Source organism: Pleurodeles waltl, chromosome 1_2 (assembly GCF_031143425.1).
Source record: "Pleurodeles waltl isolate 20211129_DDA chromosome 1_2, aPleWal1.hap1.20221129, whole genome shotgun sequence".
Lineage (NCBI taxonomy): Eukaryota > Metazoa > Chordata > Amphibia > Caudata > Salamandridae > Pleurodeles > Pleurodeles waltl.
Genome location: NC_090437.1, coordinates 447,655,020 through 447,667,880, shown reverse-complemented (window position 1 = coordinate 447,667,880; position 12,861 = coordinate 447,655,020). Strand labels below are relative to the sequence as shown.

General features: G+C 45.7%; 1 protein-coding gene across 2 annotated transcripts in view; it reads right to left on the bottom strand.

The window, feature by feature from the left end:
- The window catches only part of MOB3B (MOB kinase activator 3B), a 310,214-nt gene extending 298,184 nt beyond the window's left edge, over positions 1 to 12,030 (bottom strand). Inside the window, exon 1 of one of the 2 annotated variants that reach the window (XM_069240685.1) lies at positions 11,758 to 12,030. The gene's annotated coding sequence lies outside the window, so the exon portion shown is untranslated. Of the gene's footprint in view, positions 1 to 4,304; positions 4,414 to 11,757 lie in introns of those variants that run through there. The other variant, XM_069240694.1, reaches the window with a different exon arrangement.
- Between the last annotated feature and the right edge of the window lie 831 nt (positions 12,031 to 12,861).

Below are 12,861 nucleotides of genomic sequence, written 5' to 3'. Positions count from 1 at the left end.
ATGACATGCATATGCACAACTTGTACACGTTTGCTTTAATGTGCTGAATCTAAGCTCATAAAAAGTTACTCTTGGTTGCACTACCTACCAAAAATATTTAACAATATACTAAACGTCTTATTCACCAGGCTCCCCTAAAATATCCACCCTCCTGAGCCTACCTCATCGCTCCACCAATCTGCCTTTGTCCTAATGGGTAAACTTCTAGAAACTCCCGGTCCGGCCTTCCACATCCATCTTGGATACTATCAAATTGTTTTCCTAAAGTCTACATACGCACTAGCCCACCATCTTCCAGGCTGCCCCGTGCAAGGCCAACCCTCCTGTACCTTCTCTCAATAAAATAACCAAAACTAACAAAAGAAATGTTGTACACCTTCTTAGGGAACATTCGTAGTGGACACACCACACCAGAAGCAAACAACTTTATATGGTCATTAGATATGATCTGGTCCAGTGCATCACTACAGAATGTTGGAACTTTCTTGCTTGAACATACACCAAAGGCATCTCCCAGCAAAAGAGTGTGAGAGAATTGTCTTCATGTTCACTCCAAGAATAGAAGAATGAGCTTCCTCCAGTGCAGGTTCCCACATTAACTGTCATTAACTCTAATTGCATAGCCAACTGGACCAGTCACACTTGCCATATCAAGAACACTTGACAAAATAGCTTTCTCTCTACTTGGATACCTCTTGGATAAGGGTGATCAGTCGACAACAGACATAACGGCAATGTGTGCCAGGTTCAAACTCACTCTCAGACTAATATTTCAAACATCGGACCTATCCTCCCATTCTTCACCCTCCTGGGTACTGTTCTTCCACTGCCTTAAAATATATTTTCCTCCCCACAATGATCAATTGGGTTTTAACCTTTCTTCCTCTTTGACTTATCAGCCACGCTTCACAGTCCTATCTGCCTGTCCTTCCACATGCTTGACCCACCAGTTCTTCTTTGCTTTCCTACAGATCCTCTTACTCCCATTGGGAACTACCTGATCACCAGAGCATATCGCCGGTCTCTCAGCCTAATCAGTCCACTTTGGAACAGGATCAACACACCTGGACCTACTTAACTGAAACAAACAAAACAAATAACTCAAGCACCTTCCTTGGAAACATTTCCACCCCCAAGGACAAACAATGGAAAAGCCTGTAGGCCTTTCCTTTGAAGGTTTGTTACCAATGTTAAACACCATTGCCAAAATAAACCAAAGCTATGGTATACAGCACTGGTGAAAACAATAAAAGAGAATGGCCAGCCCCAGTGTCATCATGTGTACATACACACATGCATCACCATGCATGCGCACAAATGTCCCAATACCCCGTAGAGGCCATTTTGTTTACTTTATAGCCAGTTCCAGCGTGATGGCATATATGCGCACAAGTCAATAATGACAGGGTATAGCCCTCTGTATTTTAACCTCCTGGGCTTAACACATTCAATTTTCAACAAAGATTTTCTAAAGCGCTCACAAAAGAACTTTAGAACACCCCTTTGTGATACTGAATATACCCACACGAGTCACTATGCATGTGTAGGTGTGATTTAGATGGAAGGAGGGGTTGATGTCTTTTGGATCGCCAATCCTTTGTTGTTTGGACGATTCCAGGTTCTCGAATGTCCTCAGAAATGGGAAAACGCCTTACCCATTGGAGCACAAGTCATAAAAGATTAGAGGACAAATCAAGTTTATATGTATTCTTATCTTGTTATACATACATATTCGTGGATCCAGTTGTTGAGTTAAATACAGCTATTTTATTAATAATGATTAAACAAAAATGTTGGTTCCAAGTAATGAACCAAATTGTATGAAAAGGTAACATCGAACACGTGTTTCGCCTCATCTTGGCAAGCACGCGTGGGGCTTTCTCTAGGCCGCAAATCTATTAGTCCTGTAGAATATCATAACTATACTTAACAGAACCACAGTGGACCTTTCGCCGCCTCAGACATACTTAAACTTCCAGCAAACTATTAACAGATTCGACCGAGCATATTATGATGTTCTACAGGACCAGTAGATGGACCGCCTTGGGAAAGCCCCAGGCCTGCGTGCCCGGAAGGGGCAAAACAAGTGATGTTCACCCTGTGGTTCCTCTTGAAAAGGACCGTGGTTGTTGCTTTAGAAGGGTTTTCACCCCCTCAATTAAAAACCCATGTTCCTCAGTAGTCAATATTCTGCATTTGATAACACCCTCCCAACTGTACTATAAGCAAATCAGGAAATAGTGCTACTTTTTTAAGTTCAGACAAAGCAGGCATCAACCGAACTCATTGCATCCCTCTGTTGCCCACTAAGTGTATTTCCTATTTGTTTCTGCCTGTTTCTGGGCCCTTTTAAAGGCAGAGTGTCCGCACAACCAGGTGTTTCCTATTAACTGCACATCTCCTTCATCCACTGGTACAAGGAAAATGCTTGTGTCTGTTTCTCAGTTAGATAGTAAAACACAGCCAAAATTGGGCAGCAGTGGGCTCTTGCACCCTGGAGTTGGTCCCACTGAAAATGCTGTACTAATCACTCCTACATCTGCATCAAAAGAAGGCCAAGACCCTATTACCTGCTGCTGAGTAAAGAAAAAGGCTTTCAGCTGGCAGCTGATTGGACGCTTTATGGGCATGCTCACTTGATGAACAACGGAGGGATGCAATAATGCTTATAGGGATACAACCAACATTTTCCTACACTTTCTAAATATCACCACTCACTCTTAACTTTACCCCTTTGTTTGCTGTCACTATTTTAAATGAATATGTGTAAAAGTCAACTACGCAAGGCTTAGTTTCTTGAAGCATTTCCTCACGACCAACTGACCCAGTTGATACCTACACCACTCGTGCTTACAGATGGTCTTTAGATCCTCTTTTTGCAATTCCGCAAAGCCCACAAATGCTCTTCTCTGAGCAAACTGACACCAAACTCATATCCTTACCTAAGATTTTACTCTGTTTTTGACCTCATCAGAGTTTCGTAAACCCATTCTCACCTATTAGTACATGAGACATCTCTTTTTGGGTCTGGCTTGGAGGCGCAGCTGTCTGTAAGACAATTACTATCCATTCTTTAAAATATGTGGGGTGGTCTTTGGATCTGCCAAGAGGGGTATTTATCGCTTAGCTTATGGTGTCGACTGTTTAGTTTATCTTTCTGGCTCTTATGGGTTGCTTCTACTACAATGCATGAGGGAACATTTTACATCCCAAAGGTACTCAGAATAATCACACATTAAGTTAATCATCTCACATATACAATGCATTCAGAAAGGAATTGTTTTGTGCTGATGTTACACTGTAGCAGGCTTTTTAATGTTTTACTCAGGAATCAAAATTCAAGCCAGACCTATTGGTGTGGCAAATGCTTGGCTTCCAAACTGGAATGACCGTTTCGCCCTAGAAGGTCTGACAACAAGAATGTGCCTACAACATTTAATTTAAACAAACTATAAACAATGCCTCTCTCCGCCGTGAATTAATTGGGCTATTAAAAACACCAAAGTCATTCCGCAAGTTAGCCGGAGAAGCAGGAAGATTTTATGCGTTTGTGTGCAATGTTGGTTGTCCCTGGTCAGCAAAAGTTGGTGCAGGGAGGGCTACACAAACCAGGCACACTGCACCAAAGGATGGGATTGCACGCCTCGTTCTATGGCTCTCACAAAAGAACTTCCTTCAACATTGAAGACTGAACCACCAGAAACACGAGCCTAGTACCGAAAGAGTTAACTCGCCCTGTACCAATACTCATGTTTGCCCTCTGTTTCAAATAATGCTGTGACTTCCACCTGTTGACTACAACCTCTATAGGGTCAAATACCTGTAGACAGATTTACTGCAATCTGCTCTTCCTTGCACAAATGTTTACTGTGTGATAGATTTGTTAAGTATGAAATGTCTCTCACTTCGAAGGAAACGGCGCCTATGTTATGCACTATATTCTTGTTTGTCACAGGGTATTTTCACTTTATCTCACGTTTTCGGGTAGAGTTTGGCCCTAGGGATGTAGCTTTCATTAGTGCAGCAGGTGCAGTGGGACCGGGGCCCACAGGTATGCGGGACCCACTGAATTCTGTTTTTATGTTGCACTTTATAATTCAAACAGCGGCCGGGGGTGTATGTCCTTCCTTACACTAAGGACCACGACACACTACTATTTGGCCTTGCCATTTGACCACCACTACCAGAGGTAAACCTAGGAGGCGGGGCAGTCTTGCAGAACCTGGGGTAAAACACTTTGAGGCCTGCCATTCCGTTCACAGTTTGATAAAATGAGCTCCAGTGAACAGTAAAAAAAAACTTACCTTTGTGCACGTGCCAGGGGAAGATTCGTTTAGTCATGAAGGTTGAAGACGGCTGCTCCTCGGTGCTTCACACACCCCTGCATGACATAACATCCTGTCCCCACCCACCTGCCCCAGGGCCTTCTTTAATCTAGTTCTTTCTTCTCCTTTCTGCTCAACATGACATCACATCTCTCCACAACATTGTCTTGCCTCATTATGCCTCGGTTAAATATTAGAGAAATGCGTGAGGCAGGATCGAGAACTGGGTCACCCATAATCCTTTGCCACCAGAATAATCTCTGAAGTGCTACCCCGCACTTTCTGTAAAGCCCTGAGAGGCCGAGGCCTGCAGCCGCTGCCCGGGACCATTGTGCAATTTGTCATTTATAACGAGCTGCGCGCCTCTGGGCTGCTGAGGAGAGGCGACGCCCGGGGAGGGGTCACGGGTCGAAAGGCCTTAGCCTCGAGTGGGGGAAGGGATGAAATGCAGGCCCTGTAGGGAGGGACAAGGGACGTCGGGAGCTAAGGGTACAGAATGGAAATGTGCATTCTGGCCTTGTGAAGAATATTCGACTTCTAAACTCCCCACTGCGGCGAAAACACTGCATCATGGCATGTACATTTAGTAAAACAGCACTCGGGCAACCAGTGGCCCCAGTGGCGTATTATTACTTATTCTCCACGTCACTAGCCTGGTCCACTTCAAGAACCCCAAGTCCCCCTCACCCCCTCGCCAATATGGAACACTTCAATGCAGGGTTGGACTGCCCGGAAGGGCAACGAGGCAGTGGTCTGCCGGGTTAGTGTGGGCCGGTTTTTGGCTGTTTGTGGTCCTCTTTATGATCAGGTGGGTCGGTTTCTACTGTTGATTTCTGTTATTTTAACACCAACATTGTTTGCAGTTCAAATCCATACAGTCTTCCATATCTGCGAACACACTTGCTACAGCGGGCTTTTACACGTTAAAAACGCCCCCAATTAGCAAACATGGGCCACTTTTTTAGCTGTCTAACCTAATTCACTTATCGTGGCCACTTTTATTCTGGTGCCCGGGCCTATTTCTGTTCCAGTCCGACCCTGCTTCAGTGGGGCCCCTTCCAAATCACAAGTCACTGGCGAGGTACACTCCAAGGATATCACTCGTCACTGCTGTTTGTGCCTCGCTAGGACCCTACTCAGTCTCCTACAACACATTACAGAGTTCATTCACAGCGGAGCCCGAGCCCATAACGTTTGCCAGTTCGAAAGGTGTGTCTAGAAAGCTCTGAATATTGATTGACCCTTCTTACCAATATCTGGCAGGGTGGCTCAGTGACTTACACACTTTCTGCATGTACAAGTTATGAGTTTGAGTCCCTGGCAAGCTGAGTTAGCCTTCCATTCTTCCTAGTTCAGTAAATTAAGAACCGAGAAACCAGATTATAGTAACACCAGTGCTGTACATCACATAGAAACAACAGAATTGCAGCATGAAGCGCTATATAAACACAAACGATTAGTCCATGCAGCTCTAAAATATCACATGGGCCACACTGCTTCATTTGCTGCAAGTCTGACACTTTGGAATACAGTCTTCGTCGTGGCTAGTGTCAATTGCCCCACGTGTTTAATGAAGTCTCATGCGCACAAGTCATCCTTTATATGACATAATCTCAGATTCTGTTCAAACCTCTTCAGGGATTCTTTCTAGTCAAGGGCCTCCAGCAGTTTCTAAAGACTGCTTCTGATAAGATCAGTAAGGTTGCAGCACAACGCAGTGTGTGGTTTCCAGTGGGGCAGAGATGCAGCATTCCCATCATGGCAGACAAGATGTTATTTATTGATACCTTGACACCAGAGTAAGATCAGTCTCATGAACCTGGACCCACAGATTAACTCTGAGGACATTATCTTCCCCACATTGCACGCCTACAGCATCAGTCTCAATGAGCTGCTCCCATACTATTCGATGTTAGCACATCTGCAGTTATAACAACCTTTGCAAAATCCTCTCACCCACTAGATCAAGGCTAGTAAAACTTTAAGAAGGCGGATAAAATATTAACTGCAGCTAACTGCTTTCGACTGAAAAGGCCAATACATTTTGCTAATGGGCGAGTACAAAATACAATAAGTCAGCAAGGATGGGTTAAATATGTCATCAAACCCAAGAAAGCTCTGTATTTCACAACCATCAATCACCGGTAGGTGTTGCAGAAAACACTTCTTAGTACAGCAAACGAGACATGACAACCTTCGTTGTACTAGCACCCATTACAAATCAGGATATGCTTTAAGATTCCGATACTGCTGCACAAAGGCTAAAATTATCTATATAGTCAGTTTTCAGGAAGTCGCTGGGCCACTGAAGACCTCAGTGCACTTCTCTCCTCGGCCCCCAAGAGCAGATGCCACTGTAGGAGCACCGGTCACACCTCCGACGCTCACCTGTGATCATGGACCGACCCCCAATCCATCTGCAAGAAGGCACCAGCACCATTTTACTAATGGGGGCCCAGACACTTCCATCAACTTTTGTCTCGATCCTTGTTGGGCATAAAATGAGCTTTATTAGGATCAAGACAGCCTTTGGGACTATACAGGGTTATGTCCCAATCACCCTTAGAGGCACCTTTGCTTCTTGGATGGCTGTATGCCACGGTGAAAATGTACACAGGTACATATCTAAAGATGCAGACCCAATAGGCACAAAAATGGAGTGTGCATATGCATTTACACTTTGGGAGAAATATTTGCAGACTTTGCATTGCCCACACTCATTTCAATCCACTGCTATCATGAGCACAATGCACATAAACATTGAAGAAACAGCCATACATGTATTCTATTGAGGTGTGAATGTATATTTAGGGATAGTTTTAACTATATAATAGAATTAAAACTGTCTGGTTAGATTCCAGATTGTTTCCTCGTGTAACAGCCCCCCTGCGATTTCTCTTGTGAGTTCTGCAGGCCAAAAGAAACATTTAATTCGTGTTGTTATATTTGTGCCGGAATGTATGCTCAGTGGCAGACCTTCGCTTTTACAGCTTCAAAGATAGCCCGCAGTGATGACATCCGAGTAAGCACAACCCGCCGAACAAGTTTTAGAGAGAGACAGCAAAGTCTGCAGAGAAACAAAAATCGCAAACATTCAAAAAACAAAACATATACAGTGTGCTTCAGCTCCGGACAAAACCTGAAGACACAGTGTTGCAATCTTATGAGACGGAGAGACGCCCAGTTATAAGGATAAAGCGCACCAGGCTAGAAAAAGCCAAGGCTAGCACAGGAACTCAAATGCTGAGAGCAAGCCAGCCAATCAGATTTTTCAGAAATCAGTCAATAACAGCTAGCATTGGGTTGATTTTGGGATCTCTCATTCCACAGATCATTTTAAGATCTATCAAACAGCAGAGATGGAAGACCATGGGCGCGGGGAAGGGGGGAAAGTGTACCAGGCACTGCCATAACATTAATGTAGTAATAGCATTAATGACTTCTGATTTGAGCAATAATGATATTTATTGTCCCTTACCCTGCACCTGAGCCCTTGGTAAAGGTCTGAGCCCATATGTTGGGTGTAGCCCGATAATAGCGTCACTGACCATCTCTGCATTTAATAATCCTATGTTTGCACTCACGAGGAGCATGAGTACTCACACTCACTTTTGCTAGGTAAAAATACTGGAAGGGGGCCCTTAACAGGAGCAGAACATGGACGTTTAAAACTAGGTCAAATCAAAACCGAAACTTACCATAGTGCCAGAAATCAACTGACAGCAGAAACAAAACAGAGCTCAGCTGCTGTGGAGCAGGAAAAACACAAGAGTGCAGGCCTCCACCTGCAACGGGCAGTACTATGAAAAGCAAGTTCTACTGAATTCCAAACGGAAGGCGGAACACATCATAGCACAGACAGACACTAAATATCTCCTTTATTCCGGGACTGCAGATAGTACTGCGAAAAATACACACCACAAAGGCAATACAACTTCCAAAATCCTTCCGTTGGTACAAGACAAACTACACTAAGCAAGAAAAGCAACAAGGCAACAAAGACCTCCTAAGAATAAGAACAACAGTGGAGCAATCCACATCAAGGAAAAGAGAAATATATTAAACATGACAAGATCATTAAACCTAGAAAGTGCCTCTTTAACTTGTCACCCACCATGACATGATCCAACCCCTCCTCGTCACCAGTACCATGCACAAAAGAAGACTGACACACACACACCCCCCCGCAGGAAATGCCGCCTCACAATGCAGGACCCCACCAAGGACTGACGGGAACTCAGGGCCACTGAACTACGCATCAGAGGAGGGCAAATTATGCGTCAGGGGAGACTAAATTAAGTGGCAAAAAATGGCAAATTATGTGGCGTAATGCGGAAAATTTTGTGATACAATTATTGCATTATTTTCTCATTTTTAGGCCTGCTGTAATCTCTCTGTGGGCTTTTAACCACGCCCATCAGTTTCGTTGTTTCGTTGGCTTGCCTTTTAAAAATCGCTTGATTTTATTTGTGAAAGGCATGCATAAGTCATGCCTTTTCTGGTGTTTAGCCCTCCTCGAGCACACCGACCAACTACTGAAAAATTAGGCTCCATGTTTTCTGCATGGCTTCTGGACTACTTTCTCTTTTTATTTCCTATGCAGCGCGATCTTGCTCGGCATGACATCGACCCTGTTATATGGATAATTGCATAACGGCCAATACATTTGATTGCGAGTGAACTTCTGTTTCCTTTTGTGTGCTCCTTCAAGCTCATGGCATGGCGCTTTAAATCAGCTCACTTATGTACAACTGTATTACTTTTCATTTTCAGTTTATGTGGCAAGAAAAGTCCAGTTAGGACTCTACAAAGCTAATAGGTTTAAGTCGAGCAAACCCGAGAGCCATTGCATTGCAAATGCTTGTTACACGTGCTAACACTGCCTGGGCATAAGCTGCACCTCATTAGTACTGGTTTAACACCCAGATATGGCAATAAGCAACAGAAAGATGACCAATCAACCTTGGCAAAGGGCCTTCCATTGCACAGCAGCATGTTGCTGTGTTTTAGTAACTTTTGAACCGTTTGACCTAGGTACATTTTATTTAGTTGTAATCTGCATACTTAGCAGCAGATTATGGGTTGTGTGGCAAATACAGCAAATCCATAGTTGTGCAAAAAAACATGCAGCAGCAACACAATCACAAAATTCCTGTGGCCCTTCTGTGAATTAAGGGATGCAGCCTCAATTGGTGCAGCAGATGCAGTAGGAACGGTGTCCAGAGGAGGGCACTGGGCCCTGGTTATTGCTGTATTTTATCATTCAAAGAGCAGCCATGGGCTGACACACTCTAATATGAAAATCAAGCTCAACATGAAAATCCTGCATGGAACACCATACACGTTGTAGCATTCTATCACTGCACAGACATGAAACACACCAAAACCCTCGTTTTACTTCCCCACTAAAAATACCCTACACGTTTAATGGTTTCACATCAGTTCATTATCTGTGCTCGGGACGATTGGATTAATGGTCTGGATGACAGTTGTTTTGTGTTTTCTAGTTAGAACAAGACACCAGTCAAGGCCTTCAGAATAGCTGTCTCACTAAAAAAAAAAAAATCCCACACATGTGTTTTGCTCACATGTGATTTTTCGCTGCAAATGGGTATTTCCTGATCTAGAATCCTAGAAAGCATCTGTTGAGCTGCCCCTGGCACCACCTGCCCAGCTTCCAGCCTGGACATTTCGAAAGCTGCATCTTTGAAACAATCGGTTCCCATGCCAGCTGGGGCAGCTGAATGTGGCTGCAGTTTGTCTCGTTTTTATTGCCCTATGACGTGAAAAGAATGCCAACTAAAGCAACAGGTTACATGGATCATTTATCCAGTGGTTCACAAGTGTGTTCTACCAGGAACACGTGAACCACAGAAAGAAATGCATGACAGTCTAATATAAAATCACGACATTGCTGTTTTTTTAGCAGCAGTTTTTGTGACGCCGCTACCCCAGCAGTGGAGTGAGTACCTTTGCGAAGGGGACTTGAAGGGTATGGAAGAAACCAGCTGAAGTATCGGGCAAGGCTGGCTGCCAACGCTAGGGTTCAAAGGCGACATCTGCTGGAGTCACATTAACCAAACCCCGTCCCCGAGGAAGCCGTTCCCTTGGCGGACTCGGCTGTTTCATACACAGAGCACTCCCACAGGCGCCAAGGAGGGAAGTTTGAACCGCACACGAGCACTTGTGGTTCACACTACCGCTCATTCCTGCTGTAGGGTGAAGAGTCAGAGGCCCCGGTGGGCACTGATAGCGCATAAAAGGTACAACTTTAGGTCTGAGGAACACATCGTTTTTATTTTTCTGAGGATTTTTTTTTTTAGAAACCCCGTAAAGTAGATGTGGGAAGTTGCTGCGGAGTTCGGTGAAAGAACAGATATCTCACTTAATTTCAACCTAATTAGAGGATCTTCTTTGCATCCCCGATTAAAAAGGATGGGTCACGCTGGAATTCTGGAAGGGGGGCAGTTGAGAAAGAAGCGATTGGGGGGGTGGGGGGGGGGGGGTTCTGATGGGGGAATGGGACAAAGGAGGCAAGGGCAGAGAAGCCACTACTGGTGCAGCAGCACGGGGGCCCACAGCCCCTCCCCCCCCCCAACCCTGATAATTGCTGTATTTACCACCCCAACAGTAATCAAAGAGACAATTTCCCTTGCTTGCACCAGGGCCCATGGCACCCTTGCTACCCTAGTGGGCAAAGGGTTGTCAATAACGTACCCTCCCCTTGCTCGAAGATAATCCCATAAAAATTTAGTTAGCAGCAAATTTCGGTTCTGTGGTAAGTGGGTTGGGGGCAGGGGGCGCAACGACCAGCCCCAGGAGCACCTGGCTGTGATGGAACTACACGGAAAGTCCGGGCACAAGGGGAGGGGCAGGGGGCAAGGACTGGTCTCGGTAAAGGAGAACACAGCACGAACAGCTCCCCCTCCAGAGCAGCACCGGACCTCGGGCACTGTCGGCAATAATGAGGCACTGGGGCATGTCCCGACCACAGACCGCTGGCGCTGCACCGGTCCCGCCTGCACGTGGAGTCTCGGCTGGGCACCAGGCGTGTCTGCTGCTAAAGAGGGAACGTGAGAGTCAGGACAAGCGATGTTTGGAAAACTACAAAACATAAACATCACTTGAGCTGTTCTAGCTGTTGAAATGGGCACGCACTTGCTAAGCAGGATCAGTTGGGAAGAGTGACAATAGGCAGTGGAATGCTTTCGGCGCCTTGTCAGCCGTAAGAAGCGCTAATCAACTGCAACTACAATCACAAACGACGCGTGAACCACTCATCCCGCTGCAGTTGGCAGGATCACAGTACACAGCCTCTGGGCGCTAGACACTGTTGCGCACGTGAGCAGCAGTGCTTGGTCCCTGCTCCCTTCGCCCTTCCCAGGCCCCTGTGGCGAAAAGGAATCCTCACGCCCTTTAAGTGCTGCTTTACCTGGGTACGGGTCTTGGCTGGGCAGCGACTCCTCCTGCCCAGGAAGGGCGGCTCTCTCCCTCTTCGTGCCCTGGGTGCCCAAAAACGAATGCAGCTCGTGTCCGCCTCTCCTCCCGCGGTGAATCCGGAGCGGACAAAGGGTCCCCAACTGTAGCAGAGATCCTGGCGGAGGCTGACACCGCTCCCTGGACAGCCGCATGCAGGGAAAGCAGCGACCAGCGTCGGCGGCGACACTTAACTTGGTTCGGAGACGGAGTGCAGCGCAGCTGGAGGGTGGGAAGAGACACCCAGCGACAGTCAGTGGTACTACAGCGCCTGCCGGCTCCAGCAACATTGAGCCATCAGTTTGTTAAGAGGGGAAGACCGACCAGCTCACCTGAAGCGGAGAGGTTTCATCCCGAGAAAATACTGCACTTCGATAACAGAGCATTCTAAAATACATCATTCGACTATTTAGGAAGAAAAATGACGCTCCGAATAAAAACAGCTACCAGGCCTCCATTCAGAGCTATTTCCACCTCTAAGTTGATTCTTAGCCCTGACTGAGCCTGTCAGCAGTGTGATGGGCCTTCCTGACTTTCTTTGATTGATGCTTTGAAAACCTGAGCTTTTCATTTAAACGTATTGACCACATTCATAGTTGGCTGCTACATTAACGTATGCATTTTCCATCGGATACGATAAGTTTAAATGTAAAAAGTGGCCAGCTTATGTCCCTCATCAGCATACACACGGCAACAGGATCGGAATGGTCAGAAAATGGGCCCAGGCAGTGCTTTAAATACTACCAGATACTCAGTACCTGCACCACTTTAATTTGGAAGGGATAGTAAGGGCATTCTCGGCACTGCTCCCATGCATTTAGTGGGTGAGTACTGGCACTTCTCAGCAGCAAAGGGTACTCTGGGGTAAGGAGTACTTGCACTTCTATATTTACATTTCAATTACAGGGCCCAGGCACCAAAAAAGTGTCCTAGCCAACAAATCAGATAGCTAAAAAAGTGACCCACATTTGCACATCGTGGCAGTTTTAAACTTGTAGAGACACGCCTTACAGTTGTTTTCAGAAGCAGCAGCACTACGCAAAATGATGGGTCCCCACTG